The 18,566-nt window shown below is 41.5% G+C and overlaps 1 long non-coding RNA gene across 1 annotated transcript in view; it reads left to right on the top strand.

Annotated features, from left to right (window-relative positions):
- The window catches only part of LOC138288579 (uncharacterized), a 399,712-nt gene that overhangs the window by 187,606 nt on the left and 193,540 nt on the right, over positions 1–18,566 (top strand). The window contains exons 4-5 of the long non-coding RNA XR_011202472.1: positions 7,424–7,471; positions 7,914–8,068. This is a non-coding gene — a long non-coding RNA (uncharacterized lncRNA). The remainder of the gene's footprint in view (positions 1–7,423; positions 7,472–7,913; positions 8,069–18,566) is intronic.

The following is an 18,566-nucleotide window of genomic DNA, read 5'->3' as shown; positions in this document are numbered from 1 at the left end:
TGGGATATTTAGAGAATACGACAAACAGTGTGGCGAAAATGATTCTACCATATAAAAACAGACATATATACTATAGATAAATACCTTCTCTTCCAAACTGTAATGGAAGACAGCAAGAGTGGATTATAGTGAAACCGCTATTGTATGAGGGGTCTAAAGGGTTATAGAAGACTCAAAGTATCTTGGCTAGTATCTTGGAAATAAAATAACTGGGCAAACCAAGCAGCACAAAAAAATCCCCCCCTGCTGAAAGGCAGAAAGTAATACTAAAAAAATATTCTTTCCTCTGGATTTATTAGCTATCTAATGTTGCTGTCCAGAAACAGCCAAACAGCACAGGACCAGTTCGCAAACGTAAACTTACACTTTTATATCAGTTTACGATTTTTCCTATTCACAAAGGTATTTTACGAGTAATATCTTTACGACTGCCAAGTCTCTGCTCTCGTGGTGGAGACTCTGCACATAAAAATATAGGACAGTCCTATCTTTGTATGTGAATTTAACAAAACCATAATATTAGTCCAAAATGCTCATGTGAATTTAGAAAGACCATTCCATTGTATTGGGCCTAAATTCTCATTTCTATTTAAAAATGCAGTTGGACAAGTCTTAAATTGTTAAGTGAATTTAAGAAAGACCATTAGATTGGCCAGAAATTCACATGTGGATTTATGAAAAACAATGTATTAGTCCTAAACTCTCATGTGAATTTAAAAAGCCTATTGTATTGTTCTCAAATTGTCATGATAACTTATGGACATTACATTGTTTTCTTACCTTGCAAGTGTCTGTTCCAACAGCCCCTGAAAACTGGGTGTATATACTCTTCTCAAACAGCCTCCTTTCATAACAGGTGCTGCTATTACATAGGTCAACAGGAAACAGATTCACATTTTGTACCTTAAGAACTTCTTTGTTCACACTGTCCCCTGTAAGACAAAGATGGTGGGCTTTGTGACACTGTCTTTCGATTATCCTATATGAAAAAGTTCTGAATAATTTTGTCAAAAACAACCTATAAGAAATCATATTTTGAGTTAGAAAATGCACAGCTTTCACTGATTACCTCAAAGTGATCAAATCATTTTAAAAGGTACTAGGTGAGAACTATGGCTTTCAGAAAACATGGTGTGCTGAAAACTGATAATTTGTGAATTTCATGTACATTAAATATATCTATCTAAGAGGCTTGAGGCATAGTAAACATTGAAAAGTGTGACTACCCCAAAGTCCTCAACAGTCTCAGAGTCGTATTGAAATGGATTATAATTGGGCAGCACACATGTACAGATTTTGTGCTGATTTACAAAAGGAATCATGTAAAAGTACTTGCATATCGGTTACATACTTTATACGGCCAGGGAGGTCATGTAGGTGTTAAAGAGGGTCAGGCGGAGGGATGTTCACTGGGGGGCTCCACAGATGATCTCCGTGGGCTCTAAGTTGAACAGTGGGAAATGGATCCTTCGGGTTCTGCCAGTAAGGCGCAAGGGGATCCATTTGAGGGTGTTTCCTTAAATCCCAATGTGGTGGTCTGTTGATCAAGATGTGGTGGAAGACGGTGTCAAACATGGCAGGCAGGTCCAGGAGAATGAGGGCTGCTGTTTCCTCACTGTCCAGGAGGGCTCTGATGTCATTTGTGGCTGCAATCAGGGCTGTCTCAGTGCTGTGGATAACTCAAAATCTGGATTGGGACGGGTCTAGGAGGTTGTGGCCTTCTAGGTGTTGGGCGAGTTGCTGGTTGAATGCTTTCTAAGGACTTTTGCTGGACAGGGGAGCAGAGAGATGAGCTTGTAGTTCTTCAACTCGGCAGGGCTTCACTTCAGTGTGTTTCCAAATCTCCAGGAAGGAGGCCAGGATGATTGGAGGTATTCATTTCCTTCCTGAGCTCGTCACCAATTGTCTGGCTTCTGAGGTTGAAGATGTAGTGGGGGCAAGGGTCCGTGGGTGCTCCTGAGTGCACTGAGTTCATGATGGAGATAGTGTCTTGAGTTCCCAGTTGGTGAGAACGTCTTCGGGGTTTGTGTTTGTGCGTGTGAGCTGGTTGATGCTGTCTGCAGTGGAGGGTTGGTGTTCAAAGTTTTCGTAGATGGTCTAGATCTTGTCGTGGAAGAAGTCTGCGAGGTTGTCATACGGTTCCTGGGAGGGAGTGATGCTGTTCTCTGTGGCTGTAGGATTGGTGAATTCCTTTGCAATGGATAAGTGTTCTTTGCTCTGGTCTGTGCTGTCTTTGATGCGATCTGCTAGTGTGCTCTTCTTGCTTTCTTTCAGGAGGCAGTGGTACTTGGGGAGAGTGGTCCTGAAGGCGGTGCAGTCTTCTGTTTTTTTGCTGATGCGCCACTTCCCTTCAAGTTGGCAGCAGTTGCATTTGGTAGAGTGCAGTTCCTCAGTGAACCAGCTTGCTCTTTTGCTTTGGTCTTTGGCCTTTGTTTTCTTAATACGGACGATGGCGTCGGCTTAATATGTGATCCACTGAGAGAACCTCTTTGCTGCTTGTTCAGGGTTGTGTGTAGAGTCTGGAAGGTGGGAGCGGAGAGTGTTGTTCAACTGATCTTTTGATATATTGTTTTCAGTTTTTTCACATGGATCTGGGGAGCACGGTACTGGGAAAGGTGGGTCCTGAGATAGTGAAGTGTATGTTGTGGTGGTTGTACCAGGAGAGTGGTGTGGTGTGGTGTGGATGCACCTGACTCTGCCGCTGGAGGTGAAAATGGGGTACAGCGTGTGTCCTGCGATGTGGGTAGGGTCGGTGATGAGCTCCTTGAGGCTGATGTTTTTCAAGCTTCCAGGAGGTCGGTAGAGTTGGCATCAGTGGGTTCGTCAAGGTGAAAGTTGAGTTCCTCTAGGAATATGTAGCGCTCAGAGTTTGTAGGCACGGGTGCCTCTTTTGGTGCTTTTTCCGTCTGTATGGAGTTGAAAGTTAAGGTGTTCCATTATCGGTGTCGGGTAATGAGGGCATGTTGTTTTAACCCCAACAAATTAATCACAGAATTAAACAAAACCCATTGTAATATGTGTCTATCATCTCTCAAAGTTTAAAGGTGACATCTAAATCCATCAAACAGTGTTTCCAACTCACAGCACAATGCGATCACATTCTGATATACTGTGAGAGCTGGAGGTCTAACGTCTTAACACAGCTACATAGTTGTGTTAAATTGTGTAGTATATGCTATAAGGTGTTAATGATTTAATGATAGGAATCTGTTACATTATGTTGAGAGTGTAGTTTTAAAGATATGTTTCTTGTAATTTGTACTCCTCTGGGTGCTTTTGAATCGATGTATTCAAATAAAAAGAGGTTTAAGTTGAACCTTTTTGGTGGTTTTTGATTACTTCTGAGGTCACTGATGCACACTATTTGTAATTCACATCTTAAACGTTCCTAAAAAGCACCCCATTTTCAGGGATATTTTTTACACATTTTTGTTTTAATTGAAATTGTAATTTAATATAAATTATATTTTGTTGTATAAAATGTCATTTTTGTTCTTACATTTTTTTATTGGGCTTTTTTTGAAGATATTGTATTCTACATGTTTGATTATATTAAAGTTTAATTGTTTAATTTCTACTTTGTTTAATAAATTGTATTTTTTAATTTAAATTTCAAAGTATATTTACTTGTTAATTATATTGATAAATTTTTCTAATTACAAAACGTATTTTAAAGTTTTTGAGGGTACTTTGGGGTTGTGTTGTTAATAATAACTGTAATAAAAACTATATAGTAGCAAGTATGTTCGAGCTAATTTCACTTTTATTTAATTAGTATCAATTAAATATTTATATTTAAATATTATGAATAATATGTGTAAAAATTAGAAAAGAAAATCAGCATGTATTTTTTAACTATTGTTAAAGAAACGAATTAATGTTTTATACAGTGTGTCCTGCGGAAAATCTTGACACTGCTTTCTTTTTCTGCTCGGCCCTTGGTGGTGCAGTTGGCAATTTTGAGTCAACTGGACTTTTGTAATTCTTTATATTTGGGCTCTCCGATATTGGCTTTCGGAATAGGTTGCAGCAAATTCAAAATGCGGCAGTAAGGTTGGTGATACAATGTCCTCAGTATTCATCTGCTTCCACTGCTTTGGAAGCACTATATTGGCTACTTACGCCCAAAAGTATATTGTTTAGATCACTCTACTGAGTACACAAGGCTTTCTATAGAACAAGCCCCCTTATCTTCAGCATAAATTTAAACAATACATACCAGTCCGCACATTGCACTCATTGGATATGAACTTAGTTATAATCTGATAGCTTAGGACCTGATTATGAGTTTGGCAGTCTTCATACAGCCAACCCCGCAGTGGCAGTCAGACTGCCGCTGTCCTGGCAGTCCGACTGCCAGATTACGACCCTGGCAATCGGACCACCAGGGGACCACCACCAGGATCATGGATCTCAACGGGTTGGCAGCAGTTGAAGTCGTGGTCAGCCATGATGATGCTGAGTTCAGCACTGCCGTCCTGGTCATGACTTCCATTTCCAGTAGCCTTTTCATGGCGTTGTCCCCGCCATGAAAAGGGTGGCAGAAAACCAGTGCTGGGGGCCCCCTGCCCAGCACCCTTGGAATGTGCATTGCTAGGGACACCCTCTGTGCAATGTCATTGACCTTCGTGCCCTGAGGAGCCGAGGCTAATGCCGCTACAGTGGTTCCACTGGGCTGACAGGCAGAAACCTCCTAGTAGGCCAAATTCGTATTCAGGTCCTTAGACATGAACGTCATGGGGGCCAAAGCTTCTCATGGAATACTCTTCCTCTATTTTTGTGTACAACACCGAATATGTTAGCTTTTGGAAAGACCATAAAAAACTTGCTATACGCTCAATAGCTGAGGTATGTCTTTGCTACTTCATCTCTCCTGTATGGTCATTCCACAACTTGTATACAGGTAACAGTGCACTTTATAAAACAATTAATATAGAAAGGTTTGTTTTATTTATATTGCTTTTAGTATTCTAATCAGGATTTGGGTTTTGAGTAATAAGTTTACAATGTGCAGTTTCTTAGTATTGTAAAGTTTGCAGTAGCGATTGCAATTTGAGCCACCCCCCTCCCAGAGTCTAGCATTTTTACCAATGTGTTTAAATGTGAGTTGTAATAGTAAATTAAGCCAGGCAAAGAACAACACTTTCTCTAATGAGGATAGCTTTGCAGACTATTTCTTAAACTCCAACACATTTCTTCTTGTAGCTAAGTTTGGCGTGAGAATAGTAAATTCAAATCTTCCCCCCACAAGCCCAAGACCTTCTCCAGTTTGTTGTAAGAATTGTGAATCTAATCCTACCATCACCAGGAGTTCACCTCCTTGTTAAATGTGGCCAAATTGGTGTGGAAATAGTAAATGTAATCTCTCCAGAATCCAAAACGCATCCCATTGTGGCTGTGTTTGAAGTGAGCATCATGAATCAGACTTTTAATACCAACCATGCCCCCGCCCAATACTTTTCCCAACTTGGCTGAGTATAAAGTTAGAATGGTAAATTTGACCCCATGCTCCAAAAGACCAACATTATCCCAGTGTGGCTCCATTTGGTCTTGGAATAATAAATCTAACCCTGTCAGAGTGCTGCATTTTCCACACTATGGATAAGTTTTGTGTGGGAATCGTAAATCTGATACCCCACAATGCCCAACACTTTTCATCATGTAGCTAAGACTGCATTGGGAATAGTGAATGTAACACCCTGAGTCCAACCCTGTGTGGGAATAGTAAATCTAACCCCACAGACTACCACACATTCCCAATGTGGTTATGTTGTGTGTGGGAAGAGTAAATCTGACACCTCACAAAGGTCACCTGTTTCCACAATTTGGCTCAGTGCCTGATTTAGACTTTGGCAGATTATACTCAATCTTTTGGGGTGAAGGACGGCATGAATTCCACCATCCTGGTGGACTGCCATCTGCCAAATTTAGAGATGAACGCTGGCCCAGCAGTCATCTTTGTACGCTGAAAGGAACCACAATCAGGATGGTTTCTGTCAAGCTACAAACAGTTTGGTGGCCTTACGCCATTTGTTTTGAGAGCAATTCACCAAATGTATAAACTTTTTTTTGTTTTTGAGAAACAAACTCATAAAGCTGGAGCATGTTTCTGAAAATCAAAAACCTAATGATCCCCAACACCCTCAGAGGTTTCTCTTTTTTTTCTGTCCCTCATCACCAGGTTTTACTTGGTGGTGATGGCCGAAAAAAAAAAACCATTAAGTGGGGTGGGTGGTGTAATGCCCTTTATTTGATGATTCCTACGCTGTCCTTACTCTGTCAGGCCACTGGAGGAAGCTTTCTGTTGAGGAGCTAACAGGGGCTCTGCTCATGCAAAGCTTATGATCCACCCATCTCTAAATGAGGGAGACAGACCGAGACTTTGTAGAACAGAGTAATCTGTGGCATTTGCAATGGAGTCTCCTGTTCACCAAACCTGGCCCTAAGTTTGGAGCTGGAGTGGCAAATTTAATTCCTCTACAACCTCCCAGACTGCAGAGTGAGAATAATAAATCTGACCCCTGCAGAGTCCAACATTTTCCCAGTATTGCTAATTTTGAAGTGGTAATAGTGAATCTAACACCCCAGAGCCCAACACTATACCCAGTGTGGTTACAATTGGAGAGGGAGTAGCAATCTGGCACTCCACAAAGTTCAATTTCTTTCCCAATGTGGTTAAGTTTGGAGTAAGAATAGTAAAAGTAATCCCTCTAGAGTTGAACTCTTTCCCCAATGAAGCTAAGTTTAAAATGCAAATAGTGAATCGAACCCCTAAGAGTCCATCACTTTCCCCACTGTGGCTAAGTTAGACATGGGTAAAGTAAATCTGACTCCTAGGGTCCAGCACTTTTGTTTAGAGTGGAGTAGCAGTAGTCAGTATTATGCCACAAAAGTAGCGATCTGTGTCAGTTTTGAGATGGAATTGTTAGTGCTCTTTCCTATGGTCATACAGAAATTAAAACATGTTTTAACATTGTAGGACACAGGATCTTTTAATATTCTTTATTTATAACTTATTTTTTTAATTAACAAATTTTTTTAATTGTATAATATAAAGGTATTTGTTATGTACAGTCATACAATTTTCCTAACACTGTATAAGCAACATTTTAAAAACCTTTTTGATGATACATTTTTAACATATTATATTGTTAATATTTTTCTTATATATTTATACTCTGAATTATTTAAGTTGCATTTATTGATCCATATTTTTAATATACAGTTACATTATTATGCACAATACTTTAAAAATATTTTTGACATTAAATTCATATTCTGTGCAGTTTGGAATTATATTATACAGTGGTTTTAATTATTTTTGTATTTGCTTCAATAGAAAAAAATGTTTTCAATATCAGTTTCTCTTCCTTTTTTTACCACTTAAAGCATGTTGCATCATGCCTTGTTCTTTGTATTTCAGCTGCGGGTCTTCAGCATGCTGGTTCCTCTTTGCGGTTGTCTGGTGCAGGTAATAATTTCTTTCACTAGCTTATAGGGTACTTAGGTGTATGAGTAGGGTTTAATTGTTAGTGACCTTATATGTTGTAGGTTAGTATAGTTTTACAGTTCGAGTTTGTGAGTTTAGGTCCACTATGGTGCATGCGGTAGGCCTGATTCTGCAATGCTTGATATGTATAGGTAGTTTAGATGTACTCATTATATTTTAAAATGCAGTCTAAGAGTTATCACTTATGTATAATGTTACTGTGTGGGATTTGTTTTTTTCTATGATGGGTTTCTGTGTTTTCTGTTTTTTACATGATTTTTTTAATTGTGGAATCTTTATTTTTGGACTGTGTTTTCTTTGGAAAAATCAATTGTTTTTTTTACCAACTTTTTATTTAAATTTTGCTTGTTGTTTGCGGGTTTCTGGAGCATGTTTTTTATTTTAATGTTATTTTGCCTTACAGGGTGTTCTTGAATTTGACAGTGTCTGCCTGCATGTATTTCACTATTTTTCATGGATTTTTGTTTGCATTTTTTGGGGATTCATTTTATTTTTTGGTGGATCATAATTTTTACTTTAGATATTCTACTGTAGATGGAGGACTTCTGCTACTAAATTGTAAGTATGAATATGTTTTTATTCTGTGACTGGGTGGGATTTTTATTTTGAAATGTGTTTTAATCTGTTTGCATTATTTTGTCATTCACTGAGGTTGTAATTATTATGTGTGGTGTATATTTGAATCTGTTTATCTATTATGTGTTATTGTGTGCTGCATTGTTCATAAATAATACTTGAAATTATTTGTTATCTTTTTGATTTTCAATTTTATTAATTTAATTTTTATTTTCAGAGTGATGAAAATAAAGTTATATTTTTATTATTTATAATGTTGTTTTTGGTGAAATAAGTTTTAGGTGTTGGTTTAATGTTACCTGTTATTGTTAGCCCTGACTGTCTGGAAATAACAGCACCTTGCTTGCTTGCATTCCATGCATTTGTAAAGTCTGTTTGGATATTTCAAATTTTATTTGAATTAGAGACTTTTCTATTCATAGTTCTTGGTGGCCTTGTTGTTTTTTAATATTTCAAGGACTTACGATAGTCTACTTTAAAAGGAACTGTGACATTGTTCCATACTGCTTTGTTGGTTTTTGCTTCTTTTTAGACTGTACTGTCTTATACTTTGCACCATGGAATTAAAAAAATGAGTTGGTGTCTTTTTTATTTGAATTAGAGACTTTCTATTTATAGTTCTTGGTGGCTTTGTTGTTTTTTTAATATTTCAAGCACTTAGCATAGTCTACTTAAAAAGGAATGTGACATTGTTCCACACTGCTTTGTTGGTTTTTGCTTCTTTTTAGACTGTACTGTCTTATACTTTGCACTATGGAATTAAACAAATGAGTTGGTGTCTTTGGCCTCATTGGTATGGGCACCCAGGTGATTCTATCAGCTTATCACATTTTAGTAACCTCTGTGAAAGGTATACAGGCTCAAGCTATCAACTTTTTAATTGCATAAGCATTTTTGGGTCTGTGGCATAATCTAGTGTAGGACACCATCTAATATGAATCTACTTTTCGATTATCTATTTCATCCCACCAGAAACCCCTGAATTTTCTGAAGGACCCAATTCTTTGTGTATACAGTTTTTCCTACTGCTTCACCTGTTTTATTTTGCTTACACATGATTCAGAGGTAGGCACTTTAAGTGACTTCCACTTTTGTAATATTAAGGACTGGGCGACCAATGAGGCAATATAGAGAAATTTATGTTGTCTTACAGACACTCGATGTCATACCAAATAATACCTTTGGGAGGTCCGGGTTATGCAAACCAGTAACTGCTTATTAATTGATAAAAATATTTTATTCCACAAATAAGTAAGAACTGGACAGGTAAAGCATATATGAAGCCAGTGGCCTTTGGCCTGCCCACATATGAAGAAGGCTGCAGGAATTGAAGGGTACATTTTTTGCGCCTGGCAGAGGGTATTGCATAGCAGCCATTTTGAGTCAAAGTCATTCTTTTAAAATTGACATGGTGAATGGCTTTGTGGGCCATTCAATTATAACAGACCTTGGAATTCAAATCTATCTTGCAACCTGAAGAGGTTGTAATCTTGGTCAACGATGCTGGAACAGCCTCATCCCGGAATTGTTGATAAAGCAAGTGGTGCTAGCTGCCTATGCCAAAAAGACAGCTCACAAAATAAGCTTTGCTGACACTTACTGCAAATGAGTTCATGCCCATCTTACTGCCGGGTATGTAGAGGCTGATTTGAAAATAGGAGAAGGCTAGCTCAGGAGCGATTGCGGGATTGGCAGCTGTCAGCTGTTTCAGGATTTCACTTCCCCCGCCAGCATAAAATCATTGAATTTCGAGAACCCCACCATTTCCAAATCTTTGATAATACCGGTTTCTACACATATCGCTAACTGTGTACTTTTGCCTATATGAATCTGGGGATGAGGCAGGGTACATTTAATTTGTTCTTTAAGCTTCATAAATCTGTACTCAAGAATATGTGGGAGCTTATATATGGTGCAATTCAGGGATTTTGAGGATTACAGGAAACCTCTTTCAGCTTCTTGCAGCATTCACTGGAGATAAAAACAATGCAAATTACTATTTCCTGTCGCTGCCTGAATGAGCTAATTGAGCAAGGCGGCTTGTCAATACTTCTAATATGTGGTAAAGCAAACCTGCCATCCTCTATGTTCAACTCAATTGTCTTCAAGTTGGTATGGGTCCGCCTGCCCTGTCACAAAAAGTAACGAATTGTTTATTCACTCTCATTAAAAAACGATTGTGGACCTTTAGTTATAATATTTGAAAATACGAAAATAAATAACAGAAGAATGGCCATTTTGATCTGGACTACACGTCCCATGATGGATAGGGGCAGAGATTGCCAATTGACTAGTAGGGCACGAACTTTGTTAAGAGTGGCAGTGTAGTTTAATTTAAAAAGTTCAGCAAACATATGCGAGGCATAGACTCCTAAGTATCTTATAGGACGGGCAGTAGAGTAGAGCTGCCTCATTGCTACAGGTATTATTGAGGGGGTACTATTGAATAAAAGAACTTCCAATTTAGTATGATTAATTTTGTAACCCACAATATTCTGAAATATCTTGATTTTGGCAAATGCATTTAGGATGTTTTGCTCCTCAGCAGCTAAGTAGAGGATGATATCGTCCGCAAAGAGTTTGATCTTTGGTGATACTGCATAGGGGGCCTCTAATCCACGGATCTTGCCTTAAAGCAGATACCAAATGGTGAATAGTACCTCCCACTGTACTACGTCAAAAGCCTTATTGGTGTTGAGCATGATGATAGCAGCCTTAATGTTGTTGTTTGAATAGAAATCAATTGCTTGCACCAAAAAGTTGGTATTGGATGAAATTGATCTTGTGGGTAAAAACCCGCTCTGATCACGATGGACTACAGTTTGGGCTGCAAGAGCTAGCCTGGATGCTATGATCTTAGTAAAAAAAGTTTGTATTAGGTGTTTAGTTAACTGATCGGATGATAAGAGTCAGGTTGCTCAGGTGGCTTGTCCTTTTTGAGAAAACTGACAATAAATGCCTCCATAAAGGAGTTGGCTACCTCACATCCTTCCAATACTTCATTAAATAGAGTAACTAATAGCTTGTCATCAGCCCCTCAAATGCTTTAAACATTTTTCCAGGCAGGCAATCACTCCTGCATGCTTTTGCATTAAGTAAGGATTTAATAGCTGGTTTTACTTATTCTAATGTTATTTGGGTGGCTGAGGCATGGTAATCCCTACTCAAAACGAGTAGCCCAATTGGGTGTAAAAAAATTTCAATCATCTCCAGTGGAGTACTGCACGCAGAGACATAGACACCAATGTAGTGTCCCAGGAACACTTTTAATTTTGGTCGGGTTGCGTGACCCTTACATTCATGGCCCCATCAACAACTGTTTTAATGATGTCACTATTCCTTTTTGTCTTGACAGAAAGGCCAGAAACCGTCTGCATGTTCACTTTCTTCATAATATTTCAGGAAGCAAGTGGTCTGAATAACTATTTCCCTAGACATATGATAATCTTTTAAGTTTTGGCTAGCTTGCAGGACCTTGGCTTTGGATTCTGGAGAACAGCATATGAGATGGTTACTAACCACCTGATCAGGTTCGTATTGAAGAGATGCGGCCTCTTTGCGTCTTAGCTTATTAACTTGGGTCTTAAAGGAAATCGCTTCATCCCTTATAAAGGCTTTGCTGGCTCCCCACATTGCAAAGGTTGAGGCTGTGCCTGTTTCTTCGAATAAAGTCCTCAATATCAGAGCGTCTAATCATGACCCAGCTCTCCTCCGTTAGGAGTGAGTTATCGAGTAGCCATCGAGGACGTTCAGGCAAAGGATCATGGAGAACCACATCGTGGAAATAGGACCAAGTAGTAAGGAAATGTATTCACAAGGATGCCTGATCTGTTTCTATCCCATTTATGTGATACCAAAAAGATGTCAAATTTTGAGGCTGAACTGAACCATTTGGAGAAGCCAGTATACTTTCACCCTTTAGAATACTTGATCCGCCAGGGGTCAACTAGCACAAAGTCATTGATCAATTGTGCTAGGAAGTGTACAGCCCATGGTTTATTTTGCTGTTTTTTCCTATGGGATCAGTCCAAGCTTGTGTCCTGGACATTATTAAAGTCCCCCATGATGATCAGTAAGCCACTTTAATGGGAGTAAGATGCTATACATTTCTTTCAGGGAAGAAATGTCATCCTTGATGGGGCCATAAAAACTAACGAGATAGGCTGAATATAGGCCACAAGACTGACTAGAAGCCACCGTGCTTTAGGGTCTCTTGTCACCTGTACTATCTCCCCTGGAAAGTCACAGGTGATCAGGATGGCTACACCCCTAACCACTACATTGGCCAAAGCATAGAATGCCTGAGAGATAAAGTTGGGAGTTTTAGGTTGTTTGGCCTGAGGTTTAAGATGAATCTCTTTGGTTGATTTAAGGCACGCCACGATGGATCTAATATTGGGCCAATTGTTAATACCATTTGCGTTGCAAGTAACTACCCTGGAGAATACAGGATTCATGGAGACTAGACTAATTACTTCCTGCCCTACTTTTACTCTTACACTTACTATCTCCTAGCTGGACTAGCCCGAACTGGACATAAAAATTCCAGGTCGCCTGCATAATCCGTAGGCTATTTGTCCCGCATGGGACGCCAAAACACTTACACTTGCCAACTTCTGTACCTGATTTTTCAAACATAGAGTGACCCTCTATTCCCCCAGTTCCTCTACTGGAGCCTAGTCTGTCCTGGGCTTACTCGGGAGCAGTTGCCCTCCCCCTTACATTGCTGCCCACACTGCTGTCACCTCCCCCTAACTCCCACCCACTCCCCTTGAGTGAGTGCCCTGACAGAGCACTCGTGAGACTGCCAGCAATGGTGGCCGATGGCGTTCTGCTTCGTGGCCTAAAATGTGCAGTCAGTAAATCCCAGCATAAACCATAGCTTGAGTTAGAACATTAAATCATACGTTACATACCCCAGCCACACCCCACCCCTTTACTTAAGTGTTTGAACAGAGACTAAGGGGGTCATTACGACCGCCAGGGCCGGGGACCGCGGATGCACCGCCTACAGGCTGGCGGTGCATCCAGGCCAATTCTGACCGCGGCGGTAAAGCCGCGGTCAGAAAAGGGAAACCGGTGGTTTCCCACCGGTTTTCCCCTGGCCTGAGGAATCCTCCATGGCGGCGCTGCAGGCAGCGCCGCCATGGGGATTCCGACCCCCTTACCGCCAGCCTGGTTCTGGCGGCTTTGACCGCCAGCCTGGTTCTGGCGGCTTTGACCGCCAGAACCTGGTTGGCAGTAACGGGTGTCATGGGGCCCCTGGGGGCCCCTGCAGTGCCCATGCCAATGGCATGGGCACTGCAGGGGCCCCCTAACAGGGCCCCACCAAGATTTTCAGTGTTTGCATAGCAGACACTGAAAACCGCGACGGGTGCAACTGACCCCGTCGCACCCTTTCCACTCCGCCGGCTCCATTCGGAGCCGGCATCCTCGTGGAAGGGGGTTTCCCGCTGGGCTGGCGGGCGGCCTTCTGGCGGTCGCCCGCCAGCCCAGCGGGAAACTCAGAATTCCCGCGGCGGTCTTTTGACCGCGCAGCGGTATACTGACGGCGATACTTTGGCGGGCGGCCTCCGCCGCCCGCCAAGGTCAGAATGAGGCCCTAAGTCCTTTGCCTGGTCTACAGAATGAAAAAGTTGTGATTGTCCTTAATATAGGACTTTTAGCTTGGATTGCTGGCCGATCCCTGCTGGAGCACCTTGCGTCCTTAAAATTTTTAATCAAGCCTTTAAAATCCTAACTCCAACGGACAGCGAGAGTGGACATGTCTGAAAACATTTTGAAGGAGTAATTGACTGAAGTTTGACACATTTTGCCCCAAATGGTTGAGAAAAAATATGGTCTTTAACCCAAAAGTTGCAAAAATTCACCAGGATAGTCCATGGGTATTTGGAATTTGGGGGCTATGGTGCAGGGACATGGTGTGCCTGGATAATGGTGAGATCTGTGTTTTCGAGGGCAGCATTTGGGTCCATATGCTTATTGATGAGCTATGTAATCAGTTTGGTGACTGTCTGGCCATATTCACAGCCCTCTAGTATTCTAGTAAACCGTAGGTCAGAGCGACAAGATCTATTTTCTCCATCATCTAGTTTCGACTGTTGTTCAGCCAATTCAGATTGAAGTTTGACAGTTAAGGATTCCTGTTTGTGTTTGAAGTCCTCTAGGTCAGACACCCTTTGCTCCACTTGGGTTATCCTTAATGTAACCAATTGAATATTAGAATTGATCTGGATAAGTTGCTTATTCATCTTTTTGTAGACTTCCTCTTGGGAGATTTTCATATCCCTCAGTTCTTCTAGTATTTGGAGTAACATTACATCTGATGGACTTATCGGGGTTGCATCTGATTCAGGAACTTGTGGTGCAGCCATCACATGTGTTTTCAATAGTTGCAAATCTTCCGTGGCACGGCTACACATCCCTTGAGTATTTTCTGCACTCTTCTGTGCACCTGATTGAGGTGTAGAAGTTACTTGGGCTGCTGGAGCACGTTGTGTCGCTTCTATAGTTTTGCTAGTTGGGCTATCCACGCTGGCTCTGCTTTGCAAATACACTAGATCTAGGACCTCCTTTTATCTTCCTTTATAGCTAATGGGGAAAAACATGGGATACGTTGTCCAACTCTTGGATGTTGCAGCTTCGCAGGGAAGGTACCCGGATAAGTTACTTAAGGAGTCAGAACTTAATGTAGGATGCATGGCTGGAGTCTTCTTTTGACAATTACTCCATATTCAGGATCCCTCCGGGATCAGCTCTGGTTTTGCAGGGTCGCTCCGGTCTGCACCTATTTCATTAGCTGTTGCGACAGAGGCAGCCAAACAGCACAATGCTACAAATGTTTGCATTTTAGTTTCCTAAGGCAGCTGATTGCGCAATTGCTCTGGGGACAAAGTCTGCAGTGCTACTTCCGAGATCCTTGTTCCTTGCGTCATGCTAGTTGTGAAGTGGCTGAGGTGCTTCATACCTCTTACAGTCTTGCCAAGGGGGCATGCTTTAGCCAAATTGTCCCTTGAATATTGCTTCATTTATTCCTGGTAGAGGCTACTTGTGGCGTAATGCAGCAAGACGTGTCAATAGAGCTTAACATAAAGCTCATGAGCAGGCTAAGAGAGTAGCAGGAGATCTCCCAAGGGGTCACAAACTGCATACTCTGCTTCACAGACCACCTCCACAACACCCCTGGGGGCTCACTCCACAATCTGGGGTGCCTAGTGAGCCACCCCCGACCCCCAGGCTGCCAAGCTATCTGTACAGCCTGCTGTCTGCATTGGGGTAATCGCAACCTACACATTTCATGCTTAATTGAGGTTGCCTCTGGTATGCTGTTTATATTCCATTTGAAGGCTGCGTCTGTATTTGTGCTCTGCTGCTTGACTGTCCTGGCTTGCTACTGTGTACTTGAACCCCCTCACCGCTGCCCTTTATTCTATATCTTCCTTCTCCAGTTGCTCCCATTCATTTACAAGGATTCAGTAAACAGCGCTGAGGGCTGCCATGTATGATCTGCACCTGAGACCGTCTGGAACCACTAAGAGATACTTTTCTTACCTCCATTGTCATCCCCGTAAAGAACTTCTCAGTGGGCCGTGCTGACATAAATGTTAGTGGGTTGAGAAGCGCTATGGCACCCATGGTAATTATCGCAAGTGGGGCAGCTGCGGTGATGCATCTAGGGGCTTAATCACCCCAGTTCTTTAGGTGTGAAGGGAAATCCAAGAGGTGTGGCAGTGTGGGCAACTCAATAGCGTTGTTGTCTCACCCTGAGATCCATGTAATTAAGACCGCAGGGGGTGCATTGGCTCTTTCCCATGAATGTCCCATTCTGCGCATTTTAGACAGATGCAGAGAATTAGGTGAGAAGGAGGCAAGATTGCTCCCAGATTCCATGCCTGAGATCAATGAAGTCCACAAAGTCAGAAGTCAGCAGGATGCAGTGTGGCGTGGCGTGATGCTGTTGGTCACCCGGAAGCAGTCTTAGCGACGGAGCATGACGGGTGCTATCCTTATTGTTAACTTTTGTAGGTGCCTCCATGTTGTCTGGTTAAAATGCTTGTAGCACTCTTGTATGACTCTGTGTGGGTAGGTGTTAAACATGGTGGATATGATAGCTTGTTCAAAGTCAATAATTATTTTTGTCATTGTTCGTATATTTGTGTTATGGTGCTGGGCACGTATGGTAGATATCTGTGTGAAGGGTGGTGAGAAATATTTAAGCATCTCATGTATTTTCCAGTTTTAGCGCAGTGTTAGTATTAAGTTGTTATTGGTTGCAAAGACAAGAATCCTCTTCTCGTTATGTTTACTTGCATTAATTTGGCAACTGTTGGTTAGTGTGTGTTAGTTCCAAATTTTCAGAAATTTATATTTCTTAATAGGTGACTGGGACCCTTGAGGATTGCCTTGTTACCTCCTGGTTCCTATTATAAGTCTTTTTAAAAATTGCTACAGCTGGCAGTTGAACTGTGGCTTCTTCAGGAACTTGGGGAATTATGTATCTAAGTATAAATCCAATAGGTACTTGCTGCTTGCCTGCTTTGTAGCATATTTCTAACTTGTAATTTCTGATACGATTGGGGAGTGAATGTGCTCCCTCACCCTTTTATGTAATCTTTTGTTGTTGCTGTCCTATAGCCTGCATTGGAATCATATTTAGAGCATTTTTAATAATATTTAGAACATTTCTAACATGTCATTTTAAGTAATTTTATAGTGTTTTTAGTATATTTGCTGGTTTTATTTATCAGACGCACATGTTAGTAGTCTGCTTGTTGTGTTCTGCATGTTCTTTCTTTAGTTTGCTGTTTCTTTCTTTTATGCATGTTGCTTTCACCAGTCTTGATATCGATATTTTAATTCCACTATGCCAAATTGTACCTATGGCTCTGTCTCCCTATTTCTTATTGCACTTTTTAAAAAGCTTTGGGAATTTGTTTTCTCAAAACAGAAATGTTCTCCACACAGACGATTGAAAAATCGGGCCCACTAGGCAAACCTGCAGCGTTGTGAGGGAAGCCACAGCATAATAGTATGTCACTAACTGACTGTTATAAGTTGACACAGGCATTTAATAATGTCACAATGCTATTTCCTGAACTTTTGCAGACAGATGACACCTCCCTTCTTTCAACTCTTGTGAGAGAAGATGATGGACAAGGATCAGTTGGACTCTCTGTGATTACAAGTAGGCCTACAAATGTATCTTGCTGCCATTGGTGCTCAGAGGTTACTTTGAGACTCAGGATTGACCTCATTGATAAGTCCTGAGGAGGCTGGTACCAGTCTGGGTTTAGTTGTGTTTCCATAACGAGGAGACCTGGCCTGACAGTTTGGGATGGACTTTTCCCATTGAAACAGGGACAAGATTCCAATGCATATGCCTAATCCAGCGGCGTCTTCTCTGCTATGGTGGAGAAGCGTCGCCCCCACGAGCAGCAGCTGCTGCAAACCTTCAACAATATAATGATAATAAACAGTGTTTATTATCATTTTGTTGTTAAAGGGGTGGGCCCTAGGGGGATGACAGGGACGGAGGGGGGCTGCACAGCTCTCCCCCTCAGTGTGCATGTATGTGTGGCTGGCCGTCTCAGGACGGCCAAACTCACACACGCACTGTGCTCTCTCCAACCCGGCAATGTGTTGCCGGGCTGCAGAAAGTAGGCACAGGCTCCCAGTTTGCCTGGGAACACCCAGCCATGGTGCTCCAGCCAATCCTAACGCTGCTGTCATGCAGCATTAGTATGGCCCCAGGGCAGGCTGGGAGCCTGTGCCTCCAGTGACCAGGAAAGAGGAGCGGTGAGGCAGGTAAGTTTTTTAAAGTTTTTTTTTTAATGTAATCTTTACGTTGTCTCCCCGCTGCCCACCTCCTTGCCCCTCCCCTTCACAGCACAGCGAGCCTTGACTGGTCTAATCTCTATCTGGAGTTGCACAGAGGGTGAAAAACAATGGCCTGGACTGTGGCCCGAAACATCACCGGAGGCTAAAATAAATTCTATAACCATGGGTTTTGTTGCACAGACTGCTTTAAACCACATCATCCTGCATCCCATTGTCTGAGATAAGGTGGAAAGGGTTATGCTGCTGCTCTGTGGCCACATCTTTGGGCCAGCACTAGAAGCACTGTAATAGAGAATTACATGGTTAATAAATAAATATATTTTAAATGGGGAAGGAGAATACATTGGACACAAGCATAGCATAGAGAATGCAGGGGTAGTGAGGAGAAGTAATAACTATCTTGCAACCCTTATTGTTCTGCAAATCCTTGTTTTGTCACAAATGTGACTACAAATCATGTCAAATCGAACATTAGTTTAGCTTTTGATAATTTTAGTAGAACTAAAACTAGCAGATCTTCATCAGCATACCAGTATTCTTCAAAATTAATTCGCATTGTGCTTTAACCCATGCCCACTGACCTGTGACATGTTTTCTATTAAATGTTTTTGTGATGTTACATACAGCCCATGCCTTGCAAGCA

Source organism: Pleurodeles waltl, chromosome 4_1, assembly GCF_031143425.1.
Source record: "Pleurodeles waltl isolate 20211129_DDA chromosome 4_1, aPleWal1.hap1.20221129, whole genome shotgun sequence".
In the NCBI taxonomy this organism is placed as follows: Eukaryota; Metazoa; Chordata; class Amphibia; order Caudata; family Salamandridae; genus Pleurodeles; species Pleurodeles waltl.
This window is presented reverse-complemented; position numbering and strand designations above follow the sequence as displayed.